Below are 20,753 nucleotides of genomic sequence, written 5' to 3' on the forward strand. Positions count from 1 at the left end.
TAGTTGAAAAAACACTGAACTTAGAATTAAGAGTTCTTTGTTTCAACTTAATTTTCTGAATCTGGCCGGCCCATTAAACAAATCTGTCTTACCAGTGAACAAATTCCTTTCAGCATTTCTTTTTAAATCTTTTTTAAAAAGCCAATTTTCTTGAGCTCTAAGACTATGTGTGGCTAAAAAAAATATTTCTTATTGGTTTTTCATCTTTAAAAACCTTGAAGAATTTTTTTGCCATTCTTTAAGATCTTTGAGGCATTTAGGATTTTAAAAATCTAATAGCAGAACTTTTATGGATATATGGTAATTAACTATTGACTGAAATAAAATCTGAACTGGTTTTGATAAGACTCTCCTTCAAAAACTGATGAAAATATTGTAAAAAGGCCAACCTAAACAGGGTGATAAGAAATCCATTCATACCCTCTCACAGACTTTCAATTCTAGACATTCCAGCTTCTAGGTGGCATGTCTGATGTGATGCACATTAGCATAATCAATAGGGAAATTGATCCAGTAAAAAGATGAGAAGGAAGAACTGACAAAGGCGTTTCCTTCTTGAAGCACATATTTAAAAAAACATAATTTCTAGCTGTTATGTAACAGTAGAAATTTCTTGACCTGCCCAGACTTTCAGGATGAAAAATAGCCCTCACAATCTGTAAACTCTTAAAAATTAGGCCACAGAATAAGTTAATACAGAAAACTGTCATTATTGTAGGATCTGTTAAATTGTAGAGATCTTGGTGATTGTGTGTCTGTAGATTTCAATATGTTTCAAAATCATACACTAAAGTCCTGGCAATGCCTCGTTAACAACTGTGTGGGTTCAATACATCAGCATTATAATGTGTATATTATATGTGTTTTATGCACATAATGAAGTTGTTACATGAACATTCACTCACTCATTTGCAAGTATTTATTGAACATTTACTGTTTGTAATGATACACTAATAAGTGCTCTTATTTAAATTCATATTAACTTTGCGATAGCAAGGATTGGACGTATTTCTTCCATTTTGCTGCCTGAGTTCAAATTCCATTTTCATCACTTACCTGTTACATGAACTTGGACAAATTATCCAACCTTTTTGTGATACATGTTTTTCTCATTTATAAGATGGGGATAAAAAGAACAGGAAAAGTCATGGAAGTTTTGTGATGATTAAGCTAAATAATGTATTTAAGTGTTTAGTGCAGCAAGTTATAAATGCTATACATGGTAACTGCTATTATTTTCTTCATTTTAAATACCCCAAACTGAGACTATAGAAAGAACATACCTTGTCTGTGAGTACATAGGTTATAAGTAGAAGAGTGGGGATTTAGATACTATTTCTTTAAATTGAAAGACTTATTTTTCCTTATCTTTATAAAGATTATTAATTTTATCTACATAATGCCAAGATAGACTGGATTAAAAAAATGTAGTACATATACACCATAGAATACTATACAACCATAAAAAGGAATGGGATCATGTCCTTTGCAGGGACATGGATGGAGCTGGAAGCCATTATTTTCAGCAAAATAATGCAGGAACATGGATGGAGCTGGAAGCCATTATTCTCAGCAAAGTAATGCAGGAACAGAAAAGCAAACACCGTATGTTCTCACTTATAAGTGGGAGCTGAAAGATGAGAACACGTGGATACATTGAGGGGAACAGCACACATTGGGGCCTGTGAGGTGCGGAGAAGGAGAGCATCAGGAAGAATAGCTAATCGATGCTGGGCTTAATACCTGGGTGATGGGATGATCTGTGCAGCAAACCACCATGGTACATGTTTCGTATGTAACAAACTAGCAAATCCTGCGCATGTACCCTGGGACTTAAAATAAAAGTTGAAGGAAAAAGAAACTGTAAAAAATAAAATAAAATAAATAATAACAATGAATAAGACTTAAATGCAAACAACAGCAACCCTCTTCTTTTTCCTCTGCTTTCTTAATTCCAGTAACAAATTAATCTTTCTATTTCTTGGTTTATTAGTTTTAAATATTCTTCATTATCTTCTATAATGAAGACTTAACACCCAAATATCTTCACCATCTACTTTGCATTATTTCATTCACCCAATAAAGTTATATCAAAATAGTTCAGAAAGCAAATTTCAATGTTTGCCTTATAGATGCTAAGTAATTATTATTTGCTCCTCAGCCAAGTCAGGCACTATGTTCCAATTACCTTTCCTGTGCAGTATTTTAAGATTTAAATGATTTTTAAAATTAATTTTTGCATAACTTTTTATGTCCCTATTATTAATTTTTCTTAAATTTTTCAAAAATTATCAAATGACTTTTGAGTCCTCTTTCTTAGAGGACCAAACACATTAGATCATCTACTTATTTATTCCCGCTGGAGGTATTGCTCTATTTTCCTACTCCAGTTTCAACAGTTTGTATGTCAGGCCAGGTATGCTGCTCTCATGCTGGGATTTCTCTTTTCTTTTCTCCCTTCTTCAAGACAAACCCACTCTTTCTGGATTCTTGGTCTTCTTTCTTGATTATCTTCTTGTTTTGATGGAACACATTTTGAGATGCTAGAATAGTTGCCTAAGAAAAGGTGCCTGAGCAGTAAGCATAGTTGACTCTTGAACAACACACATTTGAACTCTGTGGATTCACTTATAAGTGGATTTTTTTCCACCTCTACCACCCCTGAGGCAGCAAGACCAACTCCTTCTCTTTGTCCTCCTTTTCTTCAGCGTACTCATGTGAAGATGATGAGAATGAAGATTTTCATGATGATCCACTTCAACTTAATGGATAATAAATAGATTTTCTCTTCTTTATGATTTTTCTTATTAACATTTTCTTTTTTCTAGCTTACTTTATTATATGAACAAAGTATATAACACATATACCATACAACATATGTGTTAATTGATTGTTTATGTTACCAGTAAGGCCAACAGTAGGCTATTCATAGTGAAGTTTTGGGGAGTGAAAAGTTATATGCAGATTTTTGGCTGCACAGGGTTCAGCACCTTTAACCCCTGTGTTGTTCAAGGGTCCACTGTGGTTTGAAAGTTAACGTGTCTGAAAATGTATTTATTCTACTCTCGTATTTGATAGTTTGACTAGAAGTAAAATCCTGTGTTGGCAGCCTGACCAACATGATGAAACCCCGTCTTTACTAAAAATGCAAAAAATTAGCCTGACGTGGTGGTGGGTGCCTGTAATCCCAGCTACTCAGGAGGCTGAGGCAGGAGAATCACTTGAACCCAGGAGGTGGAGGTTGCAGTGAGCTGAGATTGCGCCACTGTATTCTAGCCTGGGCGACAAGAGCAAAACTCCATCTCAAAAAAATAAAAAATAAATAAAAATCCTACGTTGGAATTTTTTTTCAGAATTTAAAAGGAATTACTCTTCATGTGTAGTTTTTAGTTTTACTTAAGATGTCAATTTCCATTCTACTTCTTCTTTTATGTGTGACATGTTATTGTCTCCATGGGAATATTTTGATTTTAATTTATTCTAGTTTCAGGCATTTTATGATGATAGGACTTAGTATGGGTCCTTTTTCCCTTCTTTTAAATTGTTCTGAACACCAATGGGTCTTCAATTCTGAGAAATTTCCGTGCACTATTTCTCTGATAACTCCCCCTTTAAAATTTCTTTCTCTTCTTTTTTTTTCTTGAATTTATGTTAGCCAGATGATGGACCTCCAGATTGTCATTTATTATTTAAGAAATACGCCCTTTTTTCTACTTTTAAAAATATTGGCCTTTTGGTTCTACTTTCTTTGATATTTCTCTTGAATTTTTAATTGATGCTGTGTTTTCAAGATATGTATATTGTTCTCTAATTATTCCCTTTGTATATTACCTTGCTCTTATTTTAAGAATGTTGTATCTTTTCTTATCTTTCCAACGTTAAAAATTCAGTGTGATTTGTCTGTTTTGTGTTGAGATTTTTCCTGCTCTCTGTCCCTGTTGATGGCAAGCTCCCTCCATTATTTGTTTCAATCTCCTTCTTCCATGCTGACATTTCCCATATATGGCTGTTGATTCCTGAGTACCCACTCTAATTTCAAGTGAAAGCACTAACGAGATGATTAGAAGCTCTAGGTGAGCAAGGCATCACTGTTGTGTGATTGAGACAGGAACTAAACACTCTTTGCCCCAGTGAACTCAAATGTTCTTATCTGCATATCTTTCTGTGTACTTTCTAGGCCCATTATGTGCTTAGTTATCATCCTTGTATTTCCAGAGAAGAATCTTCCAATCCACTATCTGTAAATGACAATGCAGTGGAAAGAATAAAGCATAAACCTCCATAACAAAATTAACAAAATTCTGGGAGCTAAGAAGAAGGATGAGGGTCTTATTATTTAATGTGCAGAGTTTTGTTAATATCTCTATTATCATTATTGTGCTGCTTATCTGCAAGAGCTGGAGAATCTTGACATTAATTTCTCTACATAGCAAGCTTTCTCCCACTATGAGTGAGAGGGATGGCTACACAGATACAGAGGATAAAGAGAGAGTTTCATGAATCTTACTACTCCTTCTTCAAACTTTGAACCAACTCCAAGCCTTATAGGAACTTCTAAGGTAGCCGATGCCTCAAATGCCTGAGCTAAGATTCTGCAACATGGGCTTTCCTTGCTTCTCATTTGATACTTCCTTAAGTATAGGTAATTACTACATTCATTAATTATTAGATAATTTTTTTCATATCTTAACATTTTTGAACATGGGGAACTATATTACAGTTATTGGCAATATGGCAGCTTGTATTTTCCAAAGATGATTGTAAAAGTATCTTCTATCTCACGTGTATTGTTTTTATTATGACTTTGCCATGTTTTATTATGACCTTGTTTATGACCTATGTTTATTATGACCTGTGTTTTTATTACCTTGCCATCAAGACATGGAATGTACGTCTTTTCTCACTGAAACTGGTTGAATGTTTGTGACTGCCTCAACTGGCAATGTAAGGTGCAAGTGAGGCTATGTGACTTGAAATAGATTATAAAGAGAGATATAGCTTCTGCTTAGCTGTCTCACTTGGGATCTTTGATCTTGCAACTCAGCTACCATGTTGTAAAGAGGCCAGGGCTACATGTAGAGGCCACATGTATGTGTCCTGGCCAATAAGCCCAGCTGAAGTCCTAGATGACAGCTAGCATTAATCACCATCCATGAGAGTGAAGACTTTGAGATGACCCCAGCCCCAGCCTGCATCTAATGACAACTTCATGAGAAATGCTGAGTCAGTCAACCCAGTCAGCTCCCAAAACTGTGAAAATTATAGTAATGAAAACATTGTTGATTTAAGCTACAAAATTTGGTGTGGCTTATTATGCAGCAATAGATAACTGAACATTTATCATTATAAATTTAACAGTTATAATTGGCAGTGATTTTTCTTCCTTAATGAAACAAACTAATGGTGCATCTTATAATAAATGACATCACAGATTCAGAAAATATATTAGTATTCTATTTTCTGTCTTGCTAACTTCTCTTCTGCTTTCTATGCTCCAAAATGTTGTTGTCCTCTCTGGTTTACCAATAGTTCCCCTGGTCCTTTTATTTCATTTTCCTATTCTCATTTTAGTGAGATTTTTGGAAGGAGTTGTGGTAAGTGTGTGTTCCATCTGCTGTGTATAGCTAAGCTCATCATGTTGTTTATAAGGCTTTGTATTTGTAGATAGAGACTCAGTGCTGATGGCTACCTAAAAACTAGTGTGTGTGTGTGTGTGTGTGTGTGTGTGTGTGTGTGTGTGTTTGCATCATTACCTAGGTCTTATTTCTTTACTTTACTGATACCACATTAGTGCTTTGTAACTGTTCATTCAATGAAATCCTTCTGTGCAAAAAATAGAAATATAACCAAAAGTGGACTAAGATTTAATTCAGTAGAGCTGTATTATAAGACATTTTACACACTTGATTATGGAGTGACAATAAGCAATTCAATATAACTTTCTGATCCTCAGTTTCTATAAGGACAAAATGGAAATATCAATTCTAACAGGAATTTTATGTGATAATTTAATGAGATATGTGAAACTTTGTCTTACAGTAGTTTATATATAATATATTTCTAATAAATGGTTACTCAATATGAATCTACTTAACTTTCTTCATTATTTTAATGGGGCAGTTATAAATTAAGTTTTAAAAAGCATAAAATATCCCTGAACTATTCATCATATTGAGTTTTTCACCATACTTTGTATACTAATTTCTCATCCTGAATGAGCTTAACTATAGAATTGCTTTTTGTCTCCCCAGCATCTATTCCCCCCCTTTTTTTTTTCTGGTAACAGAAGATCAATTTTCCTCATTGGTTTTAGTCTTGTTAAACTAGCCAGTCATGTGTCTCTGCCCTCCCTTTGGTAAAAGATATGTAAAAGTTCAAGCTAGGCCATGACTAAGTTTTCTTCCAGAAATTTTAATATTGAATTGAGCTACACAGAGTTTAAAAATGGCCAGCCGGGTATGGTGGCTCATGCCTGTAGTCCCAGCACTTTGGGAGGCTGAGGCAGGCAGATCACGAGGTCAGGAGATCGAGACCAGCTGGGCTAACAAGGTGAAACCCTGTTTCTACTAAAAATACAAAAAATTAGCCAGGCATGGTGGCAGGCGCCTATAGTCCCAGCTACTTGGGAGGCCGAGGCAGGAGAATGGCATGAACCTGGAAGGTGGAGTGAGCTTGCAGTGAGCTGAGATCGCGCTACTGCACTCCAGCCTGACTTCCTCTCAAAAAAAAAGTCACATTTCACTCATCTACAGGTAACACTTTGAAGAAACTGCCCTTTGATGCTTGCTGCCTAGATTGTTGGAATTGCCTTATGTGCCCTTGCTGATATGTGTTTGTTAAACTCTTCCTTTGAATCTTTGAGCTATTCTGTCTTCTTCCTAATGCATTTCTGTTTTTACGCAAATGAATCAGAATTTGTTCCCATTACATGCAACCAACAAATCCTAATTGATCATTGATACTCTGAGAATTCATTTCTAACAAAAGGGTAACCTGTATTTGAAGGTAAGTCTGACAATATAAATGAGCTTAATTTAACTGGCTTATTATTTCTCATATCCTATCCATAAAAATACTTTCTCATTCTCAAAATAAAATGTTCTTATGTACACTACAGCCAGATTATTCACTTTCCATTTCTTTGAGATTTCAACAAATATAATGGTATAGAGAGATGTGTTGGGAATATATAAAAGCAAGCCCTAAAATAGACTGGATGAAATTGCCATCATTTGATAGAAAAATTTGTTTCAAATAAGATAACCAAATATGCCTTCACTGGACAGGTAAACATGTTAAATACACTTATCTAGGAATCTGGTTGCTGTAATTCATTAAATCAACTGATAATTTTAAATTCACACATCATTGGAAGTTTTCTCCTTCTACAAGAATTTACTTGGCATGGTGGGAAACAGAAGTGAGTCCTCTGTGAGCTGTTGCTTAAATAAAACACAAGGGAGACATTCATATGATGGGCCTCTGAACACATTGCCAAATTATAATTATCCATAAACAAAGACCAGAAACCCAGAAAAAAATCGATTAGTGTTGCCATGCCTTCTTAAAGCTCTTCCTTTGATGATTTCTATTGCTACTCAGAGTCACATTATTGCCAGCTGATAGGTGGCACAGATGGCTCAGAGCAGAGAAGTTTGTTTCTGTCATGGTTGATGCTATTTCTTCATGTCTCTTTTTTTTTTTAATGGAGATTTGGCATATTTCAGTTTTCTATATTTCTCGGATAATTGTTCTACTATATTTTTGTTGTTATTTTCACTTAATTAGTCAGAATGTGGTTTATGTGTATGGGGCACTAGCTTGGCTCCCTTTGAACTCATGGTAACAGGAGACAGCTCTGTTTATTTTCCTTCTGCTGTTTGTTTGAAAAATACTCTAGCTGACTTGGCTTTCACCATAAAACAAGAAGCTGGCCCTGAGAATTTCAGCTCTAGTATCTGAGCATGTGTGCACATGTTATCTTGGGCTTTCTAATGCTTTCTCAACTTTAGCTTGCTTTTCCCTTGCTTTTCTTTCTCTCTGTCTCTCTCTTCTTCTCTTTCTCTCTCCCCCTCCCTATTTTTCTCTCTTTCTCCTGCTCTCTCTCTGTTCATTTTCTTCCTACACACTACAGACACACACACATACCACACACACACATTTTCACCATTCATGGACACTGTCATTGCTATGTATGGGAGAAATTCAATAATGCAAAGTAAAACTATTAGCTCCAAACTCTCCTACTTCAAATTACTTTCCGATGTCTGCTTGCGCTATTTCCGTTTGTTTTCTTTTTTTCCCCTCTCATTATCCTTATGAATTCCTCTGCATTGCTATAATCTTTAGCTTGCTTAGGAATTTGAAGAAAATCATCGCAGAAGCTTTGGGCCTCTCCTACATTCATGAATCCACAGAAAGTGTTAGGGAGGATTAAATGGCCCCGTCGTTGCCCCTGTTCCCATGATCTTTGATGTAAATTTTCCAAGTAAGAAATTCAGACTTATTTCTCTAACCACAAACTTCCATATCGTATATACTTCAAGAATCAATTTTAGCTACTAGGGTTATTTGATTTCACCTCCCCAAAACTTTCATTTAATATACTCTCCTTATAAACTTTACATATATTCAAAAGTTCACAGGCAATGAATCTGTAGAACATATGAATATACAGTATTTCCATGTAGCTTCCACCATATTCCTTATAAGTGGGTCTCAGAATTATATTTCAGAATAAGGACCAAAGGGGCTTTTAAGAGAATAGTATGTCACTAACTCATCTTCTGGCATTTTAACTGTTATCAGCTGTACAGTTTAGTTTTATTATGACAGACATTATTGTGATAACTTTTCCTACTTTATCTTTGCAATTTATTGAAGCAGTTAATTTCTCAAAAAGTAAGAACATTTTTTCTCATTAGAAATTCCTTCATGGCCTCTTTAATACATGTTCCTTGCTATTTAGAAGAACTGCTGATAAGTGATTTTGACTTGTATCGTCAATAATGTGAGATGTTTAAGGGAAACTTGGCAAACCACTTAGGGTCTGAAGCCATTTCTTCAAACCAGCCCCAACTGATTAATTTTTGTCTCATTACTACCCTCAACATTCAAAAAGTTCCCAAATTGCAATGGTCAGCCAAATCTACTTATAAACTTCCTAAAGACAAAGTTTTTACTTTGTTTAAGATTATTTTATTTTTCTTTATTTAATTAGAGTATTTGACAGCATTGAGTTTGAAGGACTGGATTTATTAGCTCAAAATAAGTGGGAGAGATTTTAATTATCCAATAAATATATACTCTTTATAACTCCAAACCATGTAAATCATCTTCTTTGATCTAATCAACCAGCAAAAGTCAGACTCTCTCTGTCTTTTTTTTTCTTTTGGACTTTGATTTCTCTGTGTGTATTTGTCTAGTTGTTGTCTCCTGACAGAACTCTAGCAAGATAAATGAGGAGAATTTACGTCTGAGAACATGACCCAAATGTAACAGCCTTCAGAAAGTCTAGTAAATCGTAATGAGGAAATAGGACAGATAAGAATTCAGCAATATGAGTAGAACAGGTATTAAAGAAAGAAAAATTAAAAAAAGAAAAGATTGATACTGACTGTGATGAGGAGTTGAGGGACAAGTTTAACCAGCCTAACATGGAAAGTGTCAGTGTTACTCTTCAGAGTTTGGTTATGTTTCTCTTTCCATGGACAGTGGTTCCTTTACAGTCCACACAATGGTCCACATTTAGAGCCCAGAGATTCTATTCTCTAGCTCCTAGGTTTATAGCCTACCGTTCGGCCTGGTGAATTTTTCTAAGCACAGTTGGGTAAGTCAATGTTAATTAATGACAGTCTTAACAACAACCCCAACATTAATGAATGTCTACCATATGCCAACAGAGCTAAAGATATTTTACACACATGATGTTATTTATTTCCTTCTATAATTCTTTATGGTAATTATTGTTGTTCCTATCTTATAGTTGAGAAAACTAAGCCTTAGAGAGATGAAGTGCCTCCTTCCAGGTCCCACAGGCAGTGAGTCAACAACAGGTCTTTGGATTTAGGTCTCATCCACTGTGCTCTATTTAAATGCTTGAAGACAGCTGTTCTACCACATCTACCCTCCGACCCATTTGTCCACTACATTCGCACTCAATGCTTTCCAATTTGAACAAAAAATATAGTAAAGTTTAAGTGTACTACTAATTTTAAATTCTAATATACCTTAATTTCATTGGAAAGCCCACTTTCAGCTGTCACCGTATTTATAATACAACACACATTTATTAGTAACAGTATACATTTTTTCTAAGTATCCCTAAAGGTTTGGAAAGTGGGTAATTTTTACATCTATCATAATGCTATGCTTAAGGCACTGTGTGATAATAAGACCCACAGAGTCCTGCTTCAGCTAGCTTACACCAAGAATCCAAATGCAGAGCAACAAGAGTCTTAAGTAAGTCATCATCAGCTGAGCAGTGGTGAGTTTCATGGGCTTTTCCTGAAAGAGGTGATCTTCAAACATGCTTCTTGAATATTAAATAGAAAACCAGCTCTGGCCTTTGCAGAGGCATAAAACACCCAAACAGAGTTTGCATGACACAGAAAAAATTTCAGAGACACTATGGAAAGAAAATCAGAAAGGCTGAAAAAGAGGAAATTGAGAAATCACCCAATTTATACAAGGTAATGCAAAGGGGGTACTAGAGGTTTAGGAATGACAAATGACTGATTGCCAGAATGGAAGACAAAAGCAACCTTGATAACATTATTCTGAATTGCTGATGAAAAAACTATTACAGTCAGTGACATCCACTACCAGAGCATTCTTAAATGACTTCCTGTACTGGTGTTGCCTGAGTATTAGGAAGAAGACTAATGCATGGTTCAGCCTCTAATTCCACACCTCAAACCACAGTGCACTTGGGCATATCTTTGTGCCTTTCTGAAGATCAGAGCTAGGAGACTGTAAGTCTTTGCCAAGTCCATCTCCATCATTTAGCAGATAAGGAAACCAAGTTTTATGAGATGAAATGACTTGGCTTAAATCACAATGGGCATGAGTTGTAAAACTGAGCACTTCACTGCTCTTCAGGATGCTGGGGAAGCTACTGCAGCAAAGGATTCCTAAAACTAACTGACTTAATTAACACTTTAGGGCAGGGAGATCACAATGCCACCCAGAGACTCTGCTACCCTCATCACATGGTTTCCAAAGACATGGTTTCTCATTTTCATCATGTCTAGCCAGAGAGAAGTGACAATATTGACCCTTTCCTGGACCCTGTGATTCTGGAAAACAGTGAAGATTAAGAAATCCCTTCATCCTTTTGTGTCCTGGGACACAAACAATGACTCTTTTTCATATATGTTAGATAACATGCATGAATTACCCCTTGTTTACCTAGGAAAAAGTTAGACCCAAACTCGAAATTCCAATTCTATGACTCATAAATAATTTTCTTAACTGCTTATCCCTATGATAATTTGGAACCAAATGTTTGCTAATCAAACTCTGGTGAAGTTTCTCTTCTCCTTCCAGGTCCTGAATTTTTAGCAAACCTTAGCCTGAGCTGGTATAAACCCCTGCTTAAAAGCCTTTCCTGAGAAGAGGCTGGCCTCAGAGTAAAAATGTCCTGTGGTCTACTACGGGATTGCACAACCCTTACATTTCACATCAGCTCTTTGTAGCCTCTTTCCCTCCCCTTAATAAAGGAGGAACTCTTGTTTTCCTAACCTCTGAGACATTGCTGATCTTATGGTCAGAGCATGATTCTCACTGCAATAGTCCATTTTCTCTTCCATTTCTTCCCTTTTCAAATAAAGCCTCTCCTTACTAAATCCAGATTTTTTTTCTTAATTTGGCAGAAAAAAAATCAAAAACAACAACAACAAAAAAATACCTAGAAGTTTCAACATTGTCTTTGAACCACACCCCATCAACATGTGGGCTCAAATACTGGTCTTTCTCTGTATTCGTTCTAGGATCAGTGCCAAATTATATGTTTTACCTTTCTTGTGTGTTAGTCTCCTCATTTAAAATAATGATAAAAACAGAATCTGCCTCATAGAGTTTGGGGGAAATAACAAATGAGGAAATGCAGGTAGAGTGCTTAGTACATCATCTCCACACAGTAATCAACAAATAAATGACAGCCTATCATATATGAGAATAATGCCCGGCATTTTTAACACCTATTATCTTTTAAAATTCTCATAATAACATTATAACAATATTTAAAAGTTGTATTATTGTTATCGTTTTACAGAAGAGGAATTGGAAACTCACTAAGATTAAGAAAATCGTTTTTCTGACTATAATTCCTATCTCTTTCATCTCCATGTTAAATCATGTATTTTCTTAACTTCTAGAGTATATTAAATGATTACAATCCCCTGAGTTTAACAGAAAAACTACCTTTTGTATTACTGAATCACTTTGCTCCAATGAAATGCAAAGATATGCACCTCCAATATATACAAAAGAAGAAAAGTCTTACTTATGTTTCTCAAAATAAGTCATGGAGAAACAAGAGTCCATGTAGACAATGCCGTTGAAAATTTGAAATCTCTTTCATCTGGTTGGCCAGATCAAAGCCCATGGCATGCAACAGTCAATAAAGATGTGCTGAACTACTGAATGGAAAGAAGAAAACATGGCAACACTCCTGGGGAAATGTCAATCAAATGAGACCACTGAATAGAAACGTAGGAAATGACGTCAATCCCATTACATGTAAAGGCAAAGACATACTTCTGTTTTGTTGTTGGATTAATGATGACTGCAGACATTCTCTAGAATTCCTATTCTGTTCTTATCTACTTCCATTGCATCTCACCGGAAGTAAAATAACAACATATTAAAATGGTTAAATGAGGTATTCGGGGCTGCTTTTATTTTAAGTTTAAAGAGAAAGCTCAGTAATTAGTATTTTCAGAAATTTAAAAATCAAACTTCAGCTATTATAAAAAATTTTCATATTTCAAACTCTCAATACATTATGAGGCTCCTTCATGATATCTTTAGGATCATGATAAGATTGTGGCTCTAGAACATTAAACATAAACTGAAAAGAGAGAACATGACGGTTTTAATAATGGAAAATATTTCTCATTAACTGCATGCTTGTCCTTGATCTGCATTATTAGACTATAAGATTCTGAGGACAGAAACAAATTCCTATTCATGTCTGTCTCCATCTGTTCATCCATGCATCCATCCATCACCCACCATTTATAGAACCTCTATTGTATTCTTGACATTGCTTGAATGGAACACAAGATGAGAACACATTTTTTTCAAATGCCACAGTCTACTTGAGGACACAGTTATATACAACTTACAGTGATAGACCCAAACTATGAAAAGTGTTCTAGGAAAAATGAAGTAAACGTTTACATAAAATAATGATTAATTATGACTAAAAGATTAGATAAGGCAAGTACCTAGTATAGTGGGTTATATGGTGCTGACAAACAACAAATAATAAGTGAGTGAATAAATTGGACAATAAAAGCCACACTTGATCATGGTGTTTATTTCAGACTTGACTGAATTATTCATATTTGGCATTGAAAAGGAATCTTAAACCAGATGATTTCTAGGTCTATGAAGAAATCCAATTCAATTCAACAAAATTTGCTTTCATAAGGTCCTTGTGCATAATACTTAATTGGTTCTCTTGGAAGCTGACAGATGGTGAATCCTGCCTGTCCAGTCCAAGATGAAATGACCAGGAACCCTGTGCACACACCTGAGGTTGTTAAGGATCTATGTGGTTGGAAAGCAAATAACTCTGCATCAGGTTCCTGAAGCACACTTTCCCCTCTGAGCCTTTTCATAGATTGACCCTCTTATTCAATAAGCCTACACATGTGTATATACATACATGCCATACACACAACTTGAAATCAATTTCTACAGGAAGTTTCTTTGATTATCCCAATACTAGAGAAGGCACTTCTACATGCTACCCTGTACTTTCTCTATTATAATATTGATGACAATGTTCTATTTTATGTTTAATTTTCTTGATTATAATTTCCATGCAAGCAGAGAGTGAGTCATATTCACCATTATATCCCCATTGCCTAGCATAAGTCCTGCCATACAGTCACAGGACAATAATTATTCAGTAAAAAATTAGAGAAATGAGTTTAATGCATTACTAGACTAATATTCTCAAAGCACAGCTCTGATCGTATTATACTTCCAGTCTGAAACTTGCCCCTGAATGCCAAATGAAGTTTAAACTGCTTAGAGTAGTAGTGTAGGTCTTCTACAATCTAGTCCTTACCCATATTATTGCTCAATCATATGTCAAAAATTTCAGCAACATTGACATTCTGAATATACCCTAGGTTCAAAGACATTGCACATCAAACATTTCCCTGAGCCTCATAACACTGTCTGTTTCAACTCTGCCCATCTTTAGAACCCAGCTGAACTCCTCTAAGGAGATGTCCCTAATCCTTTCCTCCTCCAACTCTACCCTAGCTCTGAGAATTATTTTCTTTCTTCTGCCTACCCATAGCTTTAAATATACCTGTATTACAGAGTTTACCACAAACTACCATGAATTATATTTGGCTTTTTAATACATGCTTCATCTCCCTTTTCAGACTGTGAGTTCCTGGAGGGCAGGAGCTATATCTTATTCACCCTTATCATTATCACAGTGAAAAATGAATACAATTTTATCACTATGCAAAGGGAGAAAGAGCTTTCCAAGTAGATAGAATTTATAATACCTTTTGATTCATTGTTGAAATGGCCATATATTAATGTATAATAAAATATTTTAACCCATCTTAAATTTATTGAATGTCTCCACACGTAGTTGTTCCTTCTTCAAACCTACTCCAGAAATGTAGGTAATAATGCCAAGTTACAGGATTCTTAAGAGAATCAAATGAGATGATGCATATCATGCATTTAGTGTCTGGTCCATAGTAGACAGTAAATATTGTTTCTACTTATTACTACTCTCATTCCTATTCCTATCACACCATTTTCATTATTTATAATTTTATGTATCAGGTTAGCATTTCAAAGAGAACTAGAGCACATTCACACTCAATTTTCAATTCTTTATTTTGCATGATTTTTCCCAAAGACTCCTATGTCGCACTGTTGCACGAAGTTATTACCACCAAAGCCGGGGCCCCATGTATTACTAGCGGAACTGTATGATTCTAGACTCCATAATACTTGGAAGATGCATGCTTCACTGAAGTGCCATTGATTTTCAACTAAAAGTGAAATACTTTTATTTAATGCTTTCTTAAGAGAATTACAACGAAAGTTGAAGAGGGTTTGGTTTTAGAGAAATCCATTATTAATTTTACATGGCAAAATTGGGATTTATACGTCGAAATTTAAATATAGGGGTCCTTTACATCTGCTCAATCAAAATGTTGTTCTAAAGCTATTTGTCTTTTCTGTGAAATGGAAAGCCTGTTTTGTCCTAGACTTCTAAATCCCTTGTTTTGCTCAAACAAGCCTTAGTATTTGCTCTCAGGGAGTACTACCTCTTTGTTCAGCGTAATAGGTGTAGCCTCAAATTTCACAGCTATGTACTGCTTTTTTTTTTTTTTCCTGAAGAATCTTAAAGACATTTGGTCATCTTAAAACACCTTGATCTCTTGCCCTCTCTCCATCGTAAAAAATAAATAAATAAATAAACCTTAGGCTATGCCAGACATACAAATACGTTCACACTCCACTCTGAGTGGTGCTGTTAATTCACTGTCTTAAATGATGCTAACTTTAACTTTGATTGCTTTCACTGCTCACCTTGGAGGCTTCTAAAATGAATTGGTATATCCTCAGTGTTCTGAAGAGGATTCAGTACAATGCAACACCTTAGAAAAAAGAAGAAATGACTTTAAGCGCATCCTTTTTCCTACCACTTAAACCTTCATAACTCTGAAGAAAAATTTAAGCTTCATCCCACTCAGTGGCCCCTGTAATGTCGTAAAGCTGTATTTTCCATTGATACACCCTTTCTAAGCAGTCGAAGTATAAATAAAAAACAATTTCAGTAGAATGTGATATATTTTGTCCATGTTTGCATAACTTAAAGGCAGAATGAATTCAGTTTGGAGTGCTCTCTCCATTCCCACAAAAATTTTTTCCTTGGGCTAAATCAAACATAGGAAATTTTTGCCTAAACACATTTCTTAAAGGAAAAGTCATAATCAATTGAAAAAAATAGTAACTGATAATGAAAATGGTTTTTTCAAGCATAGTGATAACGTTTGCTGCTGTGCATTCTATAAAAAGCTATTAGATTCCTGTAACAGGACTGTGATATTGCTTTGCTTCCTGCTGCTGATTATAATATTAAAGATGGAAAATCGAGATGCTTCTATTTTGCCCTATGAAATAAACCCTGACTTCTTGGTCATCCTGGTTTCGTATTTCTCTAGCTGAGACCAAAAATTTTCCTAGGCAGCAAAAAGAGAATTTACATTTTTAAAAATTTCTTCAAATAGAAATACGCACCTTCTATTCTTGCTTCTGGGGTACAGTAATTTAAGAATTCTTGCTAGTTGAAAGTTGGATCTGTAAAAAAAAATGGTTAACATATTGGAATTATAATTAATATTATACACAGGCTGTGGGGATGTAATGAGAAAAGATCCATGTCCATCTTAAAAAGAAACGTCAATCTTGTAGAACCTTCAAAAAGAGAGAACTCTTGGTTGTGGATAGTCATTGCCTTCCTACCTGGAATGCGGGATGATTAGACTTAATGATGCTTTTGGGGGCCAAAAATAAGAGTTCTCTATAGAGTCATTAGGCTGATTGCTCTGTGTGCCTTGATGAATCTGTATCTGAAGGCAATTTTAAATGAAAGCTCCAAAATGTTTTGCATCAAAGTGGCATCACTGAACATTAGGCTCTTAAAAGTACAGTAGCACAGTATAGAGATTAAAGCATGTTTTTGGAATCAGACATTCTTTTTTCAATCCTGTCCAGCCCAAGCTAGCAGTTATTTAGGCCAGTTACTCAAACTCTATATAAGACTCAGTTTCTTCATCTATAAAACAGAGATAATATTACCTACCTTCAATAGTTGTGAAGATTGTACAAGATAATATATGTGAAGACTTACATAGTATCTGGTACAAAGTAAATACTTAATATATGGTAGTTAATATTATTATGACATCAGTATATATTTATGATACTTCATAGTTTACAAAGTACATTCAAATACTTATGTTGATTTGTTTAAGTTTCACCACAACCTATTTGTTCAGGTTTTATTATTCTCACATTATAGGAGAAGAAACTGAGGTTCAAGGACTAGTAACCAGCAGCAGATCACACAGCTGGAAGACAACTAAGAGCAAAAAAAGGTTAGTCTTTTGATGGCTATATCAGGCCATGTTCTTCCCAGTATAGCAAACCTGAACCTCTGTGGATGATGATTAAAAAGAGAAATACAGGCTCATCTTAGAGATTATCCTTGTCTTTCCTAGACATTATTATTTTCACTTAAAAAAGTTGAAGCCTGACTCACATCAAAAGGTAGGGATGGGCCTCTTTAAGATAAGGCCTAAGTATTAATGCAACAGCTTTTAGTAAATTACTGTTATTTAAAATTCTTTCTATGCTCCTCAAGGATGTGTAATAGCTTGCCTCATTTATGTTTTCTCTTATTCATTCATTCTCAATGGGCAAAATTTCTAATTCATTCAGTCTCTCGACACATTGTACTTGGCAGGTAATTCGTAATAAGCTTTAATTTTGAAAATGAACATTTGTCATTTGGGACCATCACTTAGATAGTTTAAAAACACCGAACCCGCTGTGCAAACATCTGGAAAAGTTGATGATAGGGGACTCTTTGCTGCAGTCAACATGTCTATCAAGCAAATGACAGAATCGGACTTAGAAAGGTCTGTTGTCAGAGATCACCAGTAATGATGATTTGTCTAGTAAGAGATATTAGAGGAAGAAGAGATGAAAAAAAGAAAGCATTTTCCGTCCATTTGGCAAATGCATTTGCCATTACATGCAAGTTGCTAATTGATGCGTTAAATCTGTGATCATATGTGCTATTAAATATGAAACCTGTACACACAGACATACAGACTCATATTGATGTGAGGATAGATGTCTGAGATAAATTTAGAGATGAGAAAATTAATGCAAGATGCTTTGGAAGTAATTCCTTTGGGAATTGTCAAATGCCAGTCAGGTGCTTCTGTAAGTCACCTTTTTTTGTGAGGGCTGAAAGACCAGGAACAAGGTTCTAAGAATTTAGACCACAGGTTCTCTAGTAATGTATGCAGATAATCAAAGAAGTAACATGAAGAAAAAATGATGATTTTAGTTTTAAAATATGATAATCTATTCTTCTTTAAAAATAATTAACATCACAAGACCTAAAGCCTTCTTGTTCACTCTCTTCTCCAATAAGCTTCATTTTGAAAAAGGCTAAAAACTTTTAGGGAGATTCTCTAGGGAGATTCTGGACTTGACATGCAAAAGTGTCAGAGTCTAGCTTTCATAGTAATAGAGAGGTCAAGAATGCCGCTGAAAAGCATTCTGGGGCTTACCTTGAAATGGGATATTAGGTGGACTCCAGAATTTTAAAGGAGCCAATCTAATACAGCTCCTTAAGATAAACTAGATGTACCTAAAATATGACTGCTTTTAAGTAGTTGGGAGAAACAAACATGAACAGATATTTTTAAATTACAATATATAACTTCTTCCACAGAGGCACAATTAAAGTGCTAGGAAATCACTGCAGACAGAGAACCTGACACTGACAAGGAGAATTACATATGCATCAATGAGGAGCTGGCATTTTGGCTCAGTCTAGAAGTCATAGGAATTTTCCTGGAGAAAGTTTTTTCAAAGTGAATAGCATATGCAAAAATGGTAAGAACTATTGAGAAATAGAGAGATTTTCCTTGAATGTGAGTTCAGTGAGATTACAAGGTTTCCAATAGCTCCTTTTGGTAGTGAATAAAACTGAGTCAAATTTGAAGAAATCAGTAACTCAAAGGAATTCCTTCATTGGTCCTCTCACTAACCTGAGTGCATATGTGTGTATTTTATGGGATGTGTGTGGGAGGGGGTGTTTTTACTAGTTCTCAGAGCCACACCCTACCTAAATATTGTACGCTCCAAGTAAATTGAGAAAATAAATGTTGGAGATGGGGAGAATGGAAATGGAAAGATAAAGAAGAGTTTTATCTTTGAAAATAGACATTTATGGTACCTTATTTACTTTAAAATAAATGAGATACCTATTCATGCACATATCTCAGAATAATTAATGTATTTTCTAATGGGAGAAGCCTTAGAAAATATCCAGTTTATTGCCCTATTTTAAGAAATGAGGAAACTGAGTTTTAGAGAAGTTGAAACATATTTTCCAAACCATAGTTACTTGCAGATATAAAGAATAGAACTCAAATGTTTTCAGTCTTAGTACAAAATTATTTCCTTTCTACCAATGCAGCTTTTAGACAAATCATCACATTATTAACTGATCAGTCAACAATTTTTTATTGATTATACTACAATGGGCCTTATAACTGGGCTCTATAAGAAATGGGAAATAAAAAGAATATATGAACTGAAGACAACCCGTTAAAATATCAGAAAGACAAGGTAACAGCAATTTTAAATGAGTCCCTGTATTAATTGCTGTGGCAGAACCTAATGTTACCAAATGTTCATTTGGATAAAGTGGATATCTGAAAATCATAACCTTGATTAGTAGGTTGTCTGATATGTGCTGTGAATGAGAAGTAGACTTTATTTCACATGGTCATTCCAGTTGATTTACCGTGTTTTCTTCAGGCACTTTGCTGAGAAGAATTCTGAGGTCCTGTTTGATGTCAACAGAAAGAAATGCTATAATCAATGTGTAATGACAGCCATACTAGTGACAATAAGACCAGGTAATTATCAAATATGTAATCAGTATAATAATAAAATCTTGTATTGTACCTTTCTTCAAAGAGCAAAGGTGTTTCCAAATTTGTGTCATGAAATTAAAACAGAAAGCCTTACTTCTTACTCCAGAGAATGACTTGATGCCAAAAGATTAAGTAAGCATCACTAATGTGCTTACATGGGACAGTATTGTGGCCAATTATATTTCTATCCTGCCTACATTACTCAGATCTTAAGGTGATGTCACTATGTGTTTGCATGTATGTGTGTGTGTGTGTGTGTGTGTGTGTGTGTGTGTGTGTGTGTCTGTTATGACATTATACCTGGAGAGAAAAACAAATCACTAAGGCTGATTTCAGAAGAACCTTTGGCATCCATATGCCGTTCACCTTAATTATTTTTAAATCAGACTGTCCTTCAATCTTATGATTCAGTCAGGGAGCTAATTGTATTTTGTCAATGCCATAGATACCCTCAAAGTCCTATAAAAGATGTTCTGGGCATATGTAGGCTGAATTAAAAGACATTCACTTGTGGTGGCTTTAAACCACATAGGATGACTCATCATATCAGTTATATCCACTTGTGCTGACGTTTGTCTTGCGTAACCATTGTGTTAAGTGCTTTCCATAAAAAGCATTCATGCAAATCTTTTTTTTTTCCTGATCATTAAGGCACTTTAACACAAAGAGGTAGAACAGTACGTTGTAACCACATCCTGGGTTTGTTTCTCTGTAGGAAGATTGCTTTGTGCCTGAAAGCTATACAGGATATTTAAAGACTTGAGCAAATGATTAAATTTACCCACATTTTTTTTTTGT

At 35.1% G+C, this 20,753-nt stretch overlaps 1 long non-coding RNA gene across 2 annotated transcripts in view; it reads left to right on the plus strand.

The window, feature by feature from the left end:
* Positions 1 to 20,753, plus strand: part of LOC129035055 (uncharacterized) — a 373,137-nt gene that overhangs the window by 322,766 nt on the left and 29,618 nt on the right. For both annotated transcript variants that reach the window (XR_008502088.1, XR_008502087.1), the window contains exons 5-6: positions 17,297 to 17,372; positions 19,837 to 19,937. This is a non-coding gene — a long non-coding RNA (uncharacterized LOC129035055). The remainder of the gene's footprint in view (positions 1 to 17,296; positions 17,373 to 19,836; positions 19,938 to 20,753) is intronic.

The sequence above is a fragment of the Pongo pygmaeus genome, chromosome 3, assembly GCF_028885625.2.
Source record: "Pongo pygmaeus isolate AG05252 chromosome 3, NHGRI_mPonPyg2-v2.0_pri, whole genome shotgun sequence".
NCBI lineage: Eukaryota > Metazoa > Chordata > Mammalia > Primates > Hominidae > Pongo > Pongo pygmaeus.